The 19,527-nt window shown below is 42.9% G+C and overlaps 1 protein-coding gene and 1 non-coding gene across 2 annotated transcripts in view; one reads left to right on the top strand and one right to left on the bottom strand.

Annotated features, from left to right (window-relative positions):
* Positions 1 to 19,295, top strand: part of SPRYD7 (SPRY domain containing 7) — a 109,764-nt gene extending 90,469 nt beyond the window's left edge. The window contains exons 7-9 of the transcript XR_001109619.3: positions 10,765 to 10,854; positions 11,113 to 11,196; positions 13,575 to 19,295. The gene's annotated coding sequence lies outside the window, so the exon portion shown is untranslated. The remainder of the gene's footprint in view (positions 1 to 10,764; positions 10,855 to 11,112; positions 11,197 to 13,574) is intronic.
* Positions 448 to 554, bottom strand: LOC135273873 (U6 spliceosomal RNA). The gene has a single exon (XR_010341662.1). It is a non-coding gene; the product is annotated as a U6 spliceosomal RNA (small nuclear RNA).
* Positions 19,296 to 19,527: the final 232 nt, after the last annotated feature.

Here is a 19,527-nt window from a genome sequence, read left to right as displayed (position 1 = left end):
TGTTGGTTGCCGATTCACTCTATTGACTGTTTCTTTTGCCGTGCAGAAGCTGTGGAGTTTGATTAGGTCCCATTTGTCTATTTTGGCTTTTGTTGCCAATGCTTTTGGTGTTTTGGTCATAAGTCCTTGCCTACGCCTATGTCCTGAATGGTTTTGCCTAGGTTTCCTGCTAGTGTTTTTATGGTGTTACATCTTATGTTTAAGTCTTTAATCCATCTGGAGTCAATTTTAGTGTAAGGTGTCAGGAAGGGGTCGAGTTTCTGCTTTCTGCATATGGCTAGCCAGTTTTCCCAACACCACTTATTGAACAGGGAATCCTTTCCCCATTGCTTGTTTTTTTCAGGTTTGTCAAAGATCAGGTGGTTGTAGATATGTTGTGTCGCCTCCGATGCCTCTGTTCTGTTCCATTGGTCTATATCTCTGTTTTGGTACCAGTACCATGCTGTTAAAAATATGGAACGCTTCACGAATTTGCGTGTCATCCTTGCGCAGGGGCCATGCTAATCTTCTCTGTATCGTTCCAATTTTAGTATATGTGCTGCCGAAGCGAGCACCCGATTTGGCTTTTTGCAAGGAAAAATTCTGCCAGCTTTCAGAGAATCCATGAAAGTTTGTAGAAGAGTTTGTTAAATTGACCATGTTCTTTAACTTGGTATGACTTGTAAGTATTGTGTATTGTGATCCACTTGCTGTACCATAGAGAAAAAGCAGAGGAGAACGTATAGTTAACCCTGTCAATTATGATAAGGTTAGAGATGTAATCCAGGGTAAAGATGAAAATCTCACTCTTTCTGGGTAGTTTGGTTGAGAAACTCAGGAAATATACTAATACAGACTCAGACTGCCTGGAAGGGCAGGCTCTCCTGGGTATGAATTTTATTACTCAGTCTGCTCTGACATTAGGAGGAAGCTACACAAAGCAGCAGTGAGACCCCCAATCCCCTATGAACCAACTCTTAAACATGGCCTTTAATGTTTATAACAGTAAAGACAGGGCAAAAATGGAAAAGACCAAAAGAAATAACCAAAAAGAACAATTACTGGTGATGCGGTAAGCAACCTTCTACCTCAGGATTACCCAGCCTCAGAAAGTGTCTCAAGATTGGTGTCTGGGATGCCCAGACAAGAGCACCCAACTTACCAGCCCCTAGTAATCAGCAATGAGAAGGCCCTAATCATCCCTGGTGAGAGGAAAAAGCTCCCTGTCGATGTTAGGACTAACCTTCTTCCAATAGCTCCAATAAGCTACCTTGCTCAATCAAGTAAGTTTACTGGAGGTCCCAGACCCTTGATCCAATGGACCGCTTCCCACAGTGGCAGACAAGCAACCACCCAAACATTTTTCTTTGGTGTCTCTGCTGCTGGGTAACCTCTCTGGCAGCTCAGGGACTCTGAGGTCTCCCCTTTAGCAATGGATTTTGCCTCTTCCTTTCCTTATTTGATGCTGCAAGATCCCCTTCCCTGCCTCTTCCTGTCTTCTATACCAATTGGAGCAAACAATATTTGGCCAGGTAGACAGGTCCCAATTTTATAAATAACAAATCCAGCTGTCTTGTATAGGTCACTTCATTTGTGTGATGTGTGTTGTATCTAGCATAGTATCTAATTGGCTTATAGACTGGGCACGGTGGTTCACACCTGTAATCCCAGCATTTTGGGAGACCGAGGTGGGTGGATGACCTGAGATCAGGACTTCAAGACAAGCCTGGCCAACATAGTGAAACATCGTATCTACTAAAAACACAGAAATTAGCTGGGCATGGTGGCACGCGCCTGTAGTCCCAGCTACTCCAGAGACTGAGGCAGGAGACTCACTTGAACCTGGGAGGCAGAGGCTGCAGTGAGCCAAGATCGCACCACTGCACTCCATCCAGCCTGGACAATAAGTGCAAAACTCCATCTCGAAAACAAAAACAAAACAAAATAAAACCCCAAAAAATGGCCTATAAATAAAAGAACACTCATAAATTAAACAAATAAGACTAGTCTAAACTTGTTAGTTTGAAGGGAATATTGTGTCCTATAAAACAACTTCAAGCTTTTTACCTAGATAAAATACTGATTTTGATAGGCTTTAGAACGGTGAAAATGGCTTTAAATGTTGAACTTTTTGTGTGGTTTAAAATCTTAAAATTGGCTGGGCATGGTGGCTCACCCCTGTAAACCCAGCACTGTGGGAGGCCAATGCAGGTGGTTTGCTTGAGCTCAGGAGTTTGAGACCAACCTGAGTAACATGATGAAATCCCATCTCTACTAAAAATACAAAATTAGCCAGGCGTGGTGGTGCCTGTAATCCCAGCTACTCAGGAGGCTGAGGCAGGAGAAACACTTGATCCCAGGAAGTGGAGGCTGCAGTGAGCTGAGATTGCACCTCTGCATTCCAGCCTGGGTGTGGTGTCATGCACCTGTAGTCCCAGCTCCTTGGGAGGCTCAAGTGGGAGAATCACTTGAGCCCAGGAAGTGGAGGCTGCAGTGAGCTGAGATTGCACTCCTGCACTCCAGCCTAGGTGCAATCTCAGCTCACTGCAGCCTCCACTTCCTGGGCTCAAGTCTCCTGAAGTGTTTCTGTTACAGGTGTGAGCCACTAAGCCCTGCCCAAAATGTCCATTTCTTGCCTCAGCTCTGGAATCAGTGATTATTCAAGGAAGCCCTGGTTCCTTTTAGTGACAGATTGGATTTAGAAACCACAGTCACAGAACTGACCATCTCTCTACCTGGGAGCCCTCTCCTCACATCCCTCACATCTTTATGTGATCCTACTTTTCTCCAACCCTTGACTTTGACTGTCTCAGCCTTTCCACAAGGGAACAAAAGATTCATAGCTAAAGGAAACTCATGATATAGTCACGTGTCGCCTAATGACAGAGATGTATTCTGAGATACGCATCATTAGGAGACTTTGTCATTGTGTGAACACTGTAATGTTCTCACACAAATCTAGATTGTATAGCCTGGTACATGCCTAAGCTAATGCTCTAGACTATCCCTCCTAGGCCACAAACCTGTATAGTATATTACTATACTGAATATTGTGGGCAATTGTAACACAGTCATAACTATTTGTGTATCTAAACATCTCTAAATATGGAAAGGGTAGCTGGGTGCAGTGGCTCACGCCTGTAATCCCAGCACTTTGGGAGGCAGAGGAAGGCAGATCACCTGAGGTCAGGAGTTCAAGACCAGCCTGGCCAACATGGTGAAACCTCGTCTCACTAAAAAAACAAAAATTAGCCAGGTATGGTGGCTCATGCCTGTAATCTCAGGTACTTGGGAGGCTGAGGCAGGAGAACTGCTTGAGCTTGGGAAGCAGAGGTTGCAGTGAGCTGAGATCACACCACTGCACTCCAGCCTAGGTGACAGAGCAAGACTCCATCTCAAAAAAAAAAAAAAACAAAAAAAAACAAAAAAAAAACAGGCTGGCCGCAGTGGCTCTGTAATCCCAGCACTTTGGGAGGCCAAGGCAGGCGGATCACCTGAGGTGGGGAGTTCGAGACCTGCCTGACCAACATAAAGAAATCCCATCTCTACAAAAAATAAAAAGATTAGCTGAATGTGGTGGCATGCACCTGTAATCCCAGCTACTTGGGAGGCTGAAATGGGAGAATCGCTTGAGCCCAGGAAGTGGAGGCTGCAGTGAGCTGAGATTGCACTCCTGCACTCCAGCCCGGGTGCAGTGAGACCCTGTCTCAAAATAGATAAATAATTTTAAAATTATAGAATGGTTCTCATCTATAGAATGTCAATATCTGATAGTTCAGGATTCTTTGCTTTCTAAGTTTATATAAAATGTGCCAGGGAAGATATATATTCTTTTTTGTGAAAAAGAGTAACTTTTGTTCAATTCAGAAATTATTAAAAGAAAGGCTCAAAATATAAAGAGATCTGTCAATAAAAAAGAGAGATGAGGTGAGTTATGGATAGAAGACATTTTTTGTGGGGAGACTTTTTTTTTTTGAGACAAAGTTTTCTTCTTATTGCCCAGGCTGGAGTGCAATGGCTCAATCTCAGCTCACTGCAACCTCCACCTCCTGGGTTCAAGTGATTCTCCTGCCTCAGCCTCCTGAGTAACTGGGATTACAGGCACCTGCCACCACGCCCAGCAAATTTTTGTATTTTTTGTAGAGATGGGGTTTCTTTATGTTTGTCAGGCAGGTCTCGAACTCCCCACCTCAGGTGATCCGCCTGCCTTGGCCTCTCAAAGTGCTGGGATTACAGAGTCACTGCACCCAGCCTGTTTTTTTTTTTTCTTTTTTGAGACAGAGTCTTGCTCTGTCACCTAGGCTGGAGTGCAGTGGTATGATCTCAGTTCATCGCAACCTCTGCTTCCCAAGCTCAAGCAGTTCTCCTGCCTCAGCCTCCCAAGTAACTGAGATTACAAGCATGAGCCATCATACCTGGCTAATTTTTGTCTTTTTGGTAGAGAGGGGGTTTCACCATGTTGGCCAGGCTGGTCTTGAACTCCTGACCTCAGGTGATCTGCCCGCCTTTGCCTCCCAAAGTGCTGGGATTACAGGCGTGAGCCACTGCACCCAGCTACCCTTTCCATATTTAGAGATGTTTAGATACACAAATAGTTATGATTGTGTTACAATTGCCCACAATATTCAGTATAGTAATATACTATACAGGTTTGTGGCCTAGGAGGGATAGTCTAGAGCATTAGCTTAGGCATGTACCAGGCTATACAATCTAGATTTGTGTGAGAACATTACAGTGTTCACACAATGATGAAGTCTCCTAATGATGCATATCTCAGAATACATCTCTGTCATTAGGCGACACGTGACTATATCATGAGTTTCCTTTAGCTATGAATCTTTTGTTCCCTTGTGGAAAGGCTGAGACAGTCAAGGAAGTAGGATCACATGAAGATATGAGGGATGTGAGGAGAGGGCTCCCAGGTAGAGAGGTGGTCAGTTCTGTGACTGTGGTTTCTAAATCCAATTTGTCACTAAAGGGAACCAGGGCTTCCTTGAATAATCACTGATTCCAGAGCTGAGGCAAGAAATGGACATTTTGGGCCAGGCTTGGTGGCTCACACCCGTAACAGAAACACTTCAGGAGGCTGAGGTAGGCTGATTGCTTGAGCCCCAGAGTTTTGAGACTAGCCTGGGCAACCTGGCAAAACCCTGTCTCTACAAAAAAGCAAAACAAAACAAAACAAAAAAAATTAGCTGGGCATGGTGGTAAGTACCTATAGTCCGGAGGCTGAGGCAGGAGGATCACTTGTGCCCAGAAAGTGGAGGTTGCAATGAGCTGAGACCGTGCCACTGCACTCCAGCCTGGGTGACAGAGGGAGACTCTCTCTCAAAAAAAAAAAAACAGAAAAGAAAAAAAGAAAAGAAACAAGAGGCCAGGTGCAGTGGCTCATGCCTCTAATCCCAGCACTTTAAGAGGCCGAGGTAGGCTTATCATGAGGTCAAGCAATTGAGACCATCCTGGCCAACATGGTGAAACCCTGTCTCCACTGAAAATAGAAAAATTAGTCTCTACTAAAAACACAGAAATTAGCCGGGCATGTTGGCGTGTGCCTGTAGTCCCAGCTACTTGGGAGGCTGAGGCAAAAGAATCGCTTGAACCCGCCTGGCAACAGAGCAAGGCTTCTGAAAAAAGAAAAAGAAAGAAAAGAAATGGACATTTTGATATACTAGAAAGTAAGGAAGCTTTCAGAGATGACTGGGTTGTGTCCTAAATAAATAGGTTAGGAACCAATAGAAAGAAACTCACTGTTCAAAGATGGAATAATTTAAACATCTGCACTGTATTGAAATACATCAAATATGTTAAAATCCATGAGTTTATAATTATACCAGAAAAAAAAATTCTCATAGGTCACCTTCACAGGTTGCTAGGGAACCAACTCATTACTCTGAAAACTGGTTTAAAAAGGGAAAGAATCGAGCATTTGTCTTTTGTATATGAACTGTATTTCAGGGTAACTAAATTGTTGTTGAGGGAAAGGTCTTCTTTTAGAAGCATTTCAGCTAATAGATGAATGAGGAATGATAGAATTAGAATACCATAATTTTGCAATCATAGAAAAAATGTATCCAAGCACTGATCACCAATGGCTGTTAAAACTATTAGGGGAAATGCTGAGGGGGAACTCTCTAATGGGTGGATTGAGCTGGCAATACCTGAACTCCCTAATTAATCTTGACATTACAAAAATGGGAGAGAAGAAGACATGTGCCCCTGGTGAGATGCAATGGGAAGCTCACAACACCACCTTTGAAATAACCTTGTCAAAATATCAAGCAGGAATTGATCAAGGCTGTAGATCTAACAGACACTTTTCAGGAAATACAGGGCTTAGGGAAACAGGTTGAATGACGCCACAGGGATGCAATCAGCAAAATTCAGAATGTGGGAAACTCAACAGGACAAATGACCCAGTTTCTCCAACAAATAAATTAGAAAAAAAAAGAAAAGAAAAGAAGGCAGGGCAACTTGTAAATGAAAAGAGAGCCGCTAGACATATTAGCCAACTGCAGGTGTGGATCAAGTTTGTATACTAATTTAAACAAATTGTAAAAAAAAAAAATATGAGAAGATTGGAGACATTTGAATTCTGAATATTTGCCAATATTAAGGAAGTTTTTTAGGTGTGATAAGAACATCAGGGTTATTTTTTTTAAAAAAACAATCCTTTTTTTGGAGCTACATACTAAAATATGTATGAATGAAATGATATGAAGTCTGGGATGCATCTCAAAATAATCCAGTGAAATGGTAGAAAACAGGGAATAAGGGATAGGGAGAAATAGATGAAATGGAATTTCCACACATTGATAATTGTTGAAGCCTAATGATGGTCCATTACATTACTTTCCCTTTTTCGTATATCTTTGAAATGTTCTGTAATATAAAGTTTTTTAAAAGTGGGTCTGAGGGTGGCTAGGTGCAGTGGCTTAAGACTGTAATCTCGGCACTTTGGGAGACCGAGGCGGGCGGATCACTTGACCTCAGGCGTTTGAAATTAGCCTGGGCAACATGAGGAAACTCGGTCTCTACCAAAAGAAAAAAAAATTAGCCAGGCGTGGTGGTATGCGCCTGTAGTCCCAGCTACTCGGAAGGCTGACTTGAGCCCAGGAGGCAGAGGTAGCAGTGAGCTGAGATCATGCCACTGCACTCCAGTGGGCGACAGAGTGAGACCTCACCTCAAAAAAGATAAATAAATAAAAAGTGAGTGCAGGGGGAGCCAATCACATACATAGGCAGCATCATAAAGAAAGGCTTTCTTTTCCTTTTTTTTTTTTTTGAGACTGAGTTGTGCTCTGTCACCCAAGCTGGAGTGCAGTGGCACGATCTTGGCTCACTGCAACCTCCATCTCTCGGGTTCAAGTGATTCTTCAGCCTCAGCCTCATGAGAAGCTGGGACTACAGGCGTGTGCCACCACATCTGGCTAATTTTTGTATTTTTAGTTTTGATGGGGTTTCACCATGTTGGCCAGGCTGGTCTTGAACTCCTGACCTAACATGATCCACCCACCTCGGCCTCCCAAAGTGCTGGAGTTACAGGCATGAGCCACTGCACCCAGCCAAGAAAGCTGGGATTACAGGCATGAGCCACTGTGCCTGACCTAGATCATATTAGAGTTTTAAAGTTGGTATTTGTCTAATATTTCAACTAATATCTTTCTCCTAATGGTAAAATTCCTGTGTGCATTAGTCAGGATAAGCTGACAAGGTCCAGATCTCAGTCATTTAACATAAATAACACAAATGAAGGTTGATCTTTTGCTTGGGTCACAGTCCTGTGTGGAGTGCAGGAGAAAGAGGATCTGGCCCCTTGGCCCTCTGGGGCCTCTGTCAATACCTCAGAGAAGTCCTTCACTGAATCTGCATGAAAGGCATCCTCATCTGAATGACCTCTGACTGGAGGCGACACACATCACTTTCTTCACAGTCCATCAGCAAGGACAAGGAGATAAGGAGAATGTCAAGGAAGGCAGTGCTGATGTTTTAGCTTCAGAATAACCAGCTAGTCTCAGCCACACCCATTGTTATGGGTAGTAACAATGCATTATTCTAGTTAAGTGAACAAACATCCACCCCAAAGTGCTGATGCTAACATAGAAATTTCAGCATCCTAGAGAGGCAAGGGAGAGGGAGGTTTGTGGCCCGATGCCTTCCTGGTCCTTTGATAACTCTGTGCAGGTAGACTCCTCACTTCACCCACCAGGTGGAAACTGCTTTCAGAGCAGGAATGTTTGGATGGGGAAATATTCAGCTATGTCTCCTTTATATAAAGAGGTGGAGGCCCAGGGTTTTTATTTTTATTTTTTGAGACAAAGTTTTGCTCTTGTTGCCCAGGCTGGAGTGCAGTGGCATGATCTCAGCTCACTGCAACCCCTGACTCCTGGATTCAAGCAATTCTCCTGCCTCAAGCTCTGGAGTAGCTGGGATTACAGACATGTGCCACCATGCCCAGCTAATTTTGTATTTTTAGTGGAGATATGGTTTCTCCACATTGGTCAGGCTGGTCTTGAACTCCCGACCTCAGGTGATTCACTAGCCTCAGCCTCCCAAAGTGCTGGGATTACAGGCATAAGCCACCGCACCCAGCCAGCCCAGGGGTTTTTAAATGAAGGAAGGGAGTCCATGGATGTGCTTCAAAGGTTTGGTGATTCCCTGGAAACCATATGTAAAATTTTGTATTCATGTGTGATTTTCTAGGAAGAGGATCCATAGTTGGGCACATAGAAGACGTTCAATAAATATTCCTTCTAAAAACTCACGAAAGGGTCTGTGTTAGTCAGGTTCTCCAGAGAAACAGAACTAATAGGATGTGATTATAAATAGACTTATTTTAAAGAATTGGATCACATGACTGTGGAGGTTGGCAAGTCCCAAACCTGCAGGGTGGGCTGGCAGTCTGGAGACAAGGAAGAGCCAAGGCTTCGGTTAAGGTCTGAAGGCTGTCCGGCCAGAGAATCCCCTCTTGCTCAGGGGGAGTCAGTCTTTTGTTTTTTTCAGGCTCTTAGTGGATTCAATGACACCCACCCACATTAGGAAGGGCCATTTGCTATACTTAGAGTGAGTCCACCGATTGAAATCTTAATCTCTCCCAAAAACACCTTCACAGAAATGTCCAGAATAATGTTTGACCATATACATCTGGGCATTGTCACTTGCCAAATTGAGACATAAAATTAACCATCACAGAGTTCTTGATCCAAACAAAAGGCAAAGGTCAGGAACTACTGTTTTAAGAAGTTTCTGCCATTCTCCCCACCTCTCATTAGCTAGTCTCTATTCCTGGTCCAGCTTCCTCCCGAGGCACATAACCACTGCCTTCTAGCAACTTTCCATCTATTCCACACTGAGAACTGGAGCAGGAATACCCAAGTGAAATTTCATAAATGTTAAAGAATTACTTTTCTCCAGGAATTTTTTTATAAGTCTTGACAGAATCTCTAGAAATGTTACTTAATCAAAACATTTTAATTGGCCGGGCATGATGGCTCATACCTGTTATTCCAGCACTTTGGGAGGCCGAGGTGGGCAGATCACGAGGTCAAGAGATCAAGACCATCTTGGCCAACATGGTAAAACCCTGTCTCTATTAAAAATACAAAAATTAGCAGGGCGTGGTGACTCATGCCTGTAATCCCAGTTACTTGGGAGGCTGAGGCAGGAGAATAACTTGAACCTGAAAGGCGGAGGCTGCAGTGAGCCAAGATTGTGCCACTGCTCTCCAGCCTGGCAACAGAATGAGACTCCGTCTCAAAAAAAAAGGTCAGGTGCGATGGCTCATGCCTGTAATCCCAGCCTTTGGGAGGCTGAGGCGGGTGGATCACAAGGTCAAGAGATCAAGACCATCCTGGCCAACATGGGGAAACCCCATCTCTACTAAAAATACAAAAATCAGCTGGGCATGGTGGTGCACACCTGTAGTCCCAGCTTCTTGGGAGGCTGAGGCAGGAGAATCACTTAAACCTAGCAGGCAGAGGTTGCAATGAGCTGAGATCGCACCATTGCACTCCAGCCTGGCGACAGAGTGAGACTCTGCCTCAAAAAAATTTTTTTTATTTTTTAAAATCTTCATTTTCTGTATGTATTAGTGATGGTATAATTGGCTAAGGTATAGATCTTTCAGATTTTATTTTACATCCCTGCTTCTAGTCATTTGTCTTGAAGAAATCCTCTAGCCAAATGAAGTTCCTTGAAATCACAGATTATTCCTTATTCCTTTGCAATTCTTTACAGTGTTAAAAATGCTACTGGCGCAGGAACAAACACTCATTAACTGGTAGTGTTGTCACATTCTGCTTTTATTTGACTCCACTAACATTAAACCACCAGCTAGCCCTGGTATTAAAAATAGCCCCCATTTATCTTTCAGGTTGCCACTTAACTTTGACATCTCTACCTTGATTTCACAGAAAGAGCTGCACATATAGAAGACAGAGGCAAGGCTGGGACAAGAATCTTCTTACTTTCTGGTTATTTATTTGCATAGGTAAAGTCCAGGGATTTAATGCAGATATTCTCTTCCATTCTCTCTTAGCCTAACTTAATCCTCATCTGAAAAAGTCCAATGAAGTGGGTTTGCAAAAAAAAAAAAAACAATTCCTTCTGCTCATTCTCCTGCAGTGCTTCTACTCACATTGTAGAGTGGTATGGCCGAAACTTCCCCTCCTTGCCCTGGGAAAGAAAGGATCTTCTGTTTCATGAAGTATTGAGGGACCTGGATGGGTCAGCGATGCTCTATTAATATAAAATGAGATTATTCACCAGCTGTTGTTTCCTTGCTTTCAGCAGAGCTACTGAAACATTTGTAAAATAGCAGAAGGTTCCAGATGGGAGGAGCCATTGTTCAAAGTCCAGACCACCCAGCGGGCATGTCAGGTAATGGGCTTCACATCTGACCCCTGCAGAAATTTGATGACACATTAATTGTGTTATATGATTGGTCTGTGCCATTGGAGAAAACACCCTCCTTTTCCTTCCTGCTGACTTCTTTTTCCCCATGATCTTCCCTCTCCTCTTGTATGACCACAGATTCTCCTAAAAATCTATTCAAAAGAAGTTATTAGAGTAAGTTAAAGTTAAACTCAGTTAAAAAGATAGCAAATGTTGCTTTGATATCAAATTTGTCTTTTGCAGCCCACAACGTGACCTGTTCATGTGTTTGCTTTTCATGGACTCATGAGACATTATTCACAATGGAAGAAACAATGGCAGAGAAAGGTATCTATGCAGAGCAGCAAGCCCCTCAGATTTCATGTACATGCAAATCAACTGGGGTTCCTATTCAAATGATTCAGTAGGTCTGGAGAGGGATCCAAGAATCTGCATTTCTAACAAGTAACCAGGGGATGAGTAACTCTTTGAGCGGTAAGGGTCTGGATTGAACATTGTTTAATTGCTTCCATTTTGTAGCACATCTGTCAATTTGCCCAAGCTCTAGAAAATACAGGGTGACAAACTTACTTTTCTCCTTAAAGCTTAATTCCTTAATGCTTTGTTATGGAACTATATGAGAATACAGCATTGACCATTATCTCTTTTTTTTTTAGACGGAGTCTTGCTCTGTTGCCCAGGCTGGAGTGCAGTGGCATAATCTCGGCTCACTGCAACCCCCACCTCCCAGGTTCAAGCAATTCTCCCACCTCAGCCTACCCAGTAGCTGAGAGTACAGGCATGCACCACCATGCCCAGCTAATTTTTGTATTTTTAGCGGAGACAGGGTTTCACCACGTTGGCCAGGATGGTCTCTATCTCTTGACCTCGTGATCTACCCACCTCGGCCTCCCGAAGTGCTGGCGTTACAGACATGAGCCACCGAGCCCAGCCCATTATCCATTTATTTTAAAAAAAGGTCCTTTTTAACTGATGATCATTCAACCCTCATTACCACTTTTGTTGATTTTCTACTGTTAGCACAGGTTACCTATTCTCTATCTGGATCCAGTATACTAAGCTATAACCACCTTTCCCAGGAAATCTTTTGTTTGCTGGGAGTGGCTTTTCCAGAAGCCTCATGACAGGAAGGGTCTGATTCCCACTCTGCCAATTAATATCTGAGGCCCTGGGCAAGTTATCTTGCCTTTCTGATCAATTGCTGTACCTAAAATAGTGTGCACTGTGTGGGGGGAAGTGATTAAAAGTTTTGAAAAACAAATTAATTATTATTATTTTGTTGTTGTTGTTTTCTTTTTAAAAAAAAAAAATTTTTTTTTTTTTTTTAAGACAGAGTTTCACTCTTGTTGCCCAGGCTGGAGTGCAATGGCACGATCTCGGCTCACTGCAACCTCCGCCTCCCAGGTTCAAGCAATTCTCCTGCCTCAGCCTCCCGAGTAGCTGGGATTACAGGCATGCCCCACCACAACCAGCTAATTTTTTGTATTTTTAGTAGACACGGGGTTTCTCCATGTTGGTCAGGCTGATCTCGAACTCCTGACCTCAGGTGATCCACCTGCCTCGGCCTCCCAAAGTGCTGGGATTACAGGCATGAGTCACCACACCTGGCCTATTATTATTAATTTTTTTTTATAGAGATCGGGTCTCACTATGGTGCCCAAGTTGGTTCAAACTCCTGGACTCAAGCGATCTTTCCTCTACAGCCTCCCAAAGTGCTGGGATTATAGGCGTGAGTTACTGCTCCCTGACGGAAAAAAAAAATGTTTTTTGAGTGGTAAAGTAGAACTATCAACTTCACAGGATTATTTTAAGCTTTAAATGAGATGGTGTATACAAGTTACTATTTTACATGAAATAAGAAATAACCCTCATAAAGCCCTGTGAAATGCTCCATAAACCAAGCTTAAAAACAAACAAACCCCTGAAATTTACATTCAGAATTGCTAAAATGTGGGCCAGGCGTGATTGGGAGGTCAAGGTGGGCAGATCACCTGAGGTTAGGAGTTCAAGACCAGCCTGACCAATGTGGAGAAACCCCATCTCTACTAAAAAAAAAAAAAAAAAAAAAAAGAAAAGCCAGGCATGGTGGTGCTTGCCTGTAATCCCAACCACTTGGGAGGCTGAGGCAGGAGAACTACTTGAACCCAGGAGGTAGAGATTGTAATGAGCAGAGATCATGCCATTGCACTCCAGCCTGGGCAACAAGAGTGAAACTTCATCTCAAAAAAAAAAATTGCTAAAATGTTTTCCTGTAAACCGTCATTTCAGAAGGAAATCTTTCCAAAACATCTCCCATCCCCTGCCTTGTTTAATGGTGTCTACTAAATTCATTTTAGCTCTTTCCTCATGACTCAAGGTCCCTGTTTTGCAACGAGTGACTGCACTGTCCTGGAACACAGGGATGACCTCAGTCAGGGGTTTTTCTACTGTCCACCCTCCCCTACCCCCTCACTCATAGTTCCATAATATCACTTACCACACCGTGGCAAAAATATCTGTTTACCCAGCTTCTTGGCCTAGGACCCCCTTTCTCGGAGCAGGGGCCAGTCTCTCAGTAAATTGTCTCCCCAGGCCCCATTTAAAGGGCTGGGTGTCCAGAACTCAGCAGCATGGCTTGTGTTCAATCATAATCATTCCGACACTTTAAAATGCCTCCTTGTCCTCGGCCAAGTACTGAAAGCACTGCTCTGTTTTATCTTTTCCAGATAACCAAGGACAGAAATTACATTCCTCCGTAGAAACTTATAATGGTTTTCAGTTACTAAAGGATCAAGAAGATATTTACTCTTCTGGTAAAATTTAAGCCCAGTCTGTCTTCTTTGCTTTTTCATTTGGGGTCTTTGTTCTGCTTTCATTGACGGCGGGACATTGGAATCAGACAGCCCTGGGTTCAGATATTAATCTACCATTTGGTAGTTATCTGACTCTTAGTGAGTCACTTAAATTCTCCGTTACTCAGTTTCCTTATCTGAAAAATGGGATAATTCTCAGACTGCAGAATTGCTGTGCATGTGGAGAAGCAGTAAAGGTAGAAAGATGAGTAAAACTCCTCTAAGGAAAGAGTTTTGATACCCCTGGCTTTGATAACCTTGCTAGGGTTGGGGCAGGGGTGGGACTCTAAAGGCCCTTCCTGAGTAATATTAGATGGATCTTACCCAGGCTTTAAGAGTATGGCCTAGTCATAGCTGGGCATTGCATTTGCAGAGCACACACGTGAGTAGGACACCAAGCTACTCGGGATGGCTGAGTCTGATGGTTTTCTTCCCAACAGCCATTCTCTCATTACCTTTCATCCCTGCTGTCAGAATCCGCTTTCCAACTCCAGAGACTAAAAATGCCAATAAAGGTTGAACATCCCTAATCTGAAAATCTGAAATCCGAAATGCCTCAAAATCCAAAATTTATTGAGTGCCAACATGGTACTCAAAGGAAATGATCATCAGAACATTCAGGTTTTAGGTTTTTGGATTAGGGATGCTCAACTGGTAAGTATAAAGCAAATATTTTTAAATTGGGGAAAAAAATCTGAAATCTGAAACACTTCTGGTCCCAAGCATTTTGTGATACTCAACCTGAATAACTTTTGGTTTTCTTTTGAGATGGAGTCTCGCTCTGCTGCCCAGGCTAGAGTGTAGTGGCACAATCTTGGCTCACTACAACCTCTGCCTCCCGGGTTCAAGTGATTCTCCTGCCTCTGCCTCCTGGATTCAAGTGATTCTGCTGTCTAAGCTGAATAACTTTTACTATTAGGGCATGAGCATGTAACCCAACCCCAGTGGAGGAGTTTGAAGGTAAGTCTTCTGAGATGTTTCTGTGCAAGTTTTTCCTTTATGATGTCAGGAGGCAGATGTAGTTATGTGTGGACATAATTCCTGGAGCTATGGCAGCCTTCTTGTGACCATGAGGGAAACTCTGAGGATGAAAACCAACAGGCTGGGGATGGCACGAAGGAAAGTAGAAAGCACATGGGTTGGGTGCTTGATGATATTGTTGTGTCCCTTAATTAACTAAGTCTGAAAATGATACCCCCAGAGATAATAAACCTTATTGTTTAAGCTTTATATAGTTAACATATTCCATTACCTGTTACTTTAGTATGCATTCAGCATACAGTTGAGAAGGCTAAGCTTGGAGGGTATGGAGAGAAGGAGAAGACTTGACGGTAACACAGCAGAAAAGGAAAAGAGAAAAGTTGCTTCTGTTGAGGGGAGCACTATAAATCTCTACTCCACTCCTTCGGGGAAGCCTGAGTCAATTCCACATGGCTTATGAATACTTTTGGTGTTCATGGATTCTTCTGGGGGACTTGAAGAAGAATTGAGATCTACATCAAGAATGGTGCCCAGCTGGAAATAGTTGCACTTCTGGGATGCGTAAGAATTTGAGACCATGTGCAATAAATGATAGATGCTGTTATTACTATATTATCAGTATTATCTTAGCCCCTGACTGGTAGGCAGAAAAGAAGTAGAAATTATATGCTAATGGGTGGGACTGTACCCTGTAGTTGTCCTTGAGAAGAAGCTTGTGACCAAGGCTGTATGAAGACAGCAAGGGGACTGAGCAGCAATTGGCAGCAGCCTCAGTGGATGCGCAGCTCTGCTACTTAACCTCTTACCAAGGGACTCTGCAGATGGAGCAAAAGGCTGGATCCCAGTTAGCAGAACAAAGGCCTGAAATCAGAGCAGCTCAACAGAAATCTGACTTATTGTTTTGGAACGTGGCTTCCTGAATTCTCCCTGACTAGAAAAGAACTGGTTCCAGATCTCAGGTTGGGACTGACCTTCAATCTTCCACACAGAAATGAAGTTGCCTTAAGAATGTTATACACTGACCAGGCATGGTGGCTCACACCTGTAATCCCAGCATTTTGGGAGGCTGAGGCAGGGGGATCATTTCAGGTCAGGAATTTGAGGCCAACCTGGCCAACATGGTAAAACCCAGTCTCTACTAAAAATACAGAAATTAACTGGGCATGGTGGTGCATGCCAATAGTCCCAGCTACTTGGGAGGCTGAGGCAGGAGAATCACTTGAACCTAGCAGGTGGAAGTTGCAGTGAGCCGAGATTGCACCACTGCACTCCAGCCTGGGCAACAGAGTGAGACCGTCTCAAAAAAAAAAAAAAAGAATATTATATACACACCACATATGTAGAAATATATAAAAATTCTCCTTCTTTGTCTCAGTCTCTCTTTTTCTCTGTATGTGCATATCTCCTTATCTTAACCTCTCACAAAGGGCCTCGAATGCTAACCTAATTCACCCAGACAGAAACAGGGAGTCCTCAAAGCCAGAGATTTGCTTTGGTCAATGGGATATCAAAGGACACAAAATACACCATATTTGAACTGAGGTTTTAAAGGGCCATTGGGTATTTTGCTCTTTTCATTCTGCCACAGGGATGACAGGTCTTGCGTGAATGGGGGCTCCTCCTGCAGCCTTGGTCCCTGAATGTGAAAACGCATGGAGCAGAAGCAGAGCCTTCACTGATGTGATGGCAGACATGTAACAGCAGAGTGAGGAACATTGGTTGTTACAACCCCTGGGATTTAGGAAGTCATTTGTTACTGTGGTAAAGCTGACTAGTAAATCCAGACAATCACCCAGATTGCCAAGCTGGGAGAAATCATAAATTTTTGTTGTTTTAGGCCACTACATTTAGGGTCTTTGTAAGACAGGAATAGATAGCTGGAGGTTGTGTGGCTTGAGACACTGAAAAGGTTCAGGATTAAAATGGTGCCCGCAGGGTCCAGTGTCCCTGCTTCTCTTAACTCCACTTTACCTTGGATGGGCTATTACCCCAGCTCTATGTGGCGGACTCCAGCAGCCTTAGATGATGCAGTATCTCCAGGCTCATGTCTTTCCACTTTCAAGTCTAATAGAAAGAGAGCTTCTTTTCTAGCCATGCCTACAAAACCCCGAGATTCACTCTGAATAAATAGACCGGCTGAGGTCTTGGTCCCACCCGTGACACACTCATTGTGGGGGTGGAGATGGCAGTGGCTTGAGAAGGGGGTGTATCTGTTATGAGTCTTTCAGTTGAAACTCAAATGGCTAATTTAAAAGGGGAATTTACTTAGCCACATAACTAAAAAAAAAGAAAAATTGATGGATGGTTCCAACTTCAAGTGTGCTATGATTTGGAGCTAAAGTAATGTTGTCACTAGGACTCACCTCTTGACTTTTCAAAATTACTCACACTCTTGACTTTTCAAAATTACTGGCTCCCCACTGGGAATTATGAAAACAAGGAGAAGTGGGTTTTGATGACAGTAATAGGTTCCAATTAAATGTTTGGGTTCCTCATTTAATTTGGTTTCTACACGTAACCATAAACTATAGGATGTTAGTCTTGATGTATGGTCACAGGTTTGTGTGTAGCAAGGAATCAGTGTCCATGTAAGTGCATCTTTGTTTCAACTGCCAACAGAGACAAAAGTGTAAAATGGAGCCAGATTGCCCAAGCTCAGATTCTGGCTCCAACACTTATTAGCTGGGTGACCCTGGGCAAGTTGTTTAACCTCTCTGTGCCTTGGTATATTCATCGATGCTCTCTGTGCATTGGCGTAAAATGAAAGATGATATTCTCTACCTACCACATAGGGCCATTGTTAATACATGTGAATCACTTAGAATAGTACTTCAAACGTATTAAATGCTCAATGAATGCTAGCTATTATTATTCCCATTTCTACAGAAAACAAATGATTACTAATAAAGACATTTTTTCAAAAATGACCATTTTAGACAGCAGGGGTTGGCTTGGTTCATATTTTTTGCTTGGCAGAGAGAGAGAGAGAGTGACTAGAACTGTATTTGCTCATATTGTGCATCATAAAACATTCTTATATTATTCTGCTGTGTGTTTTCACCTGCCTCTGCATGTTCCCATCAGTTACTGAGCTGTAGTCTTCCAAGATCAATAGCTCCCTTTATTTGTACTTCTTTGTATGAAAGAAACACTACATAAAGCTCAACTAAAGCTATAGGGAGGAGACAAGCTAAATGTTTCTTAGATTAGTATATTTTGCAATCTAGCTTTGAATAGTAAGGATGGAGCATTGTCTTCTATCTCCTTGATCTTCTCATTGCTTCTATTTTTTTGGGCAGGGGGAGCGGGGGAAGCTTGAAAAAACTTGACCATCCAAATGTGGCATTAGCAATTATTTGAACTTCATAACATGATGAGTTGTAGGTTACTCATAGCTTCTCAGAGTTATTTTTGTTTTAGTTGTATTGTGTAATTGTGGCTGATAAACAATTGTTTGATGAATCTGCACTTATCCTGGCTCTGGTTGCAAACGTTCCTAAATGTAATGTGTCCCTCTGTGAGACTGGCAAGATTAAGCTCTGTGGGCACATTATCCACAGCTCTGTCTCTCAACTTCGGATGCTGTTACACCAAGTTCCATATTGAGATGAAAAGGGGAAGAGTGGGTGGGGCTAAAGAGATGCTAGATAAGTTGAAGTGCTTTTGCAAGTACTGGGATGTATAATTTGTGTGTGTTTTATCTCCAAGCTAAAGTAGGGTAGGAAGATGTGAATTTTGCCTCATTGCTCTTCAAGTTAAACTTAGATTGCTGAGAGACTTCTTGTACAAACACAAACATTTGCTGAACATGTTCCTGAATTAAATGTGAGTGATGGTTTGGGAATCAGAAATCTTCTGGGACAATTTATGAGTTTAAACAGCTACCCGAATCTAAGGTTTTTCCAGGGCAATTCAAGTTGTTTTTCTCCTAGAGAAGGAACAAAAATGCGAAAGTATTTTATGACATTTTTAATTTAACTTTTTGATAGTCCACAAGATTTATTGAGTTCTCAAGGTATGAAGAAAATATTGATATCTAATTTTAATCTCAAAAGCTTCTTTTTTTTTTTTTGAGACATGAAATCTTGCTCTGTTACCCAGGCTGGAGTGCAGTGGCGCAATCCTGGCTCACTGATCCGCCTCCTGGGTTCAAGTGATTCCCATGCCTCAGCCTCCTAAGTAGCCGGGATTACAGGCATGTACCACCACGTCCAGCTAATTTTTGTATTTTTAGTAGAGATAGGTTTTCACCATGTTGGCCAGGCTGGCCTTGAACTCCCAACCTCAGGTGATCTGCCTGCCTCAGCCTCCCTAAGTGCTGGGATTACAGGCTTGAGCCACTAAACCTGGTCTCAAGAGGTTTTTTATTTTGGATCAAAAAGGGAATTTTTGATCCCTAAGCACTAATAATAATCATTTTATTAAGCAACTAAAGTGTGTTGGGCATTATGTTGACTACCACCACACAGGTGTAGGTATATTTGTATTTCTTTCTTTTTCTTTTTTTGAGACGGAGTCTCGTTCTGTCACCCAGGCAGGCTGGAGTGCAGTGGCACCATCTCAGCTCACTGCAACTGCTTCCTTCCACGTTCAAACAATTCTCCTGCCTCAGCCTCCTAAGTAGCTGAGATTGCAGGAGCCTGCCACCACACCTGGCTAACTTTTTTTTTTTTTTTTTGAGACAGAGTTTCCCTCTTGTTTCCCAGATTGGAATGCAATGGCTCACTGCAAACTCTGCTACCCAGGTTCAAGTGATTGTCCTGCCTCAGCCTCCTGAGTAGCTGGGATTACAGGCATGCACCACCACACCTGGCTAATTTTGCATTTTTAGTAGAGACGGGGGTTT

The sequence above is a fragment of the Aotus nancymaae genome, unplaced genomic scaffold, assembly GCF_030222135.1.
Source record: "Aotus nancymaae isolate 86718 unplaced genomic scaffold, 86718_ANA_hifiasm-v0.15.2.pri h1tg000009l, whole genome shotgun sequence".
Lineage (NCBI taxonomy): Eukaryota > Metazoa > Chordata > Mammalia > Primates > Aotidae > Aotus > Aotus nancymaae.
Note: the sequence above shows the minus strand (reverse complement) of the source record. Positions and strands in the feature narration are given on the sequence as shown.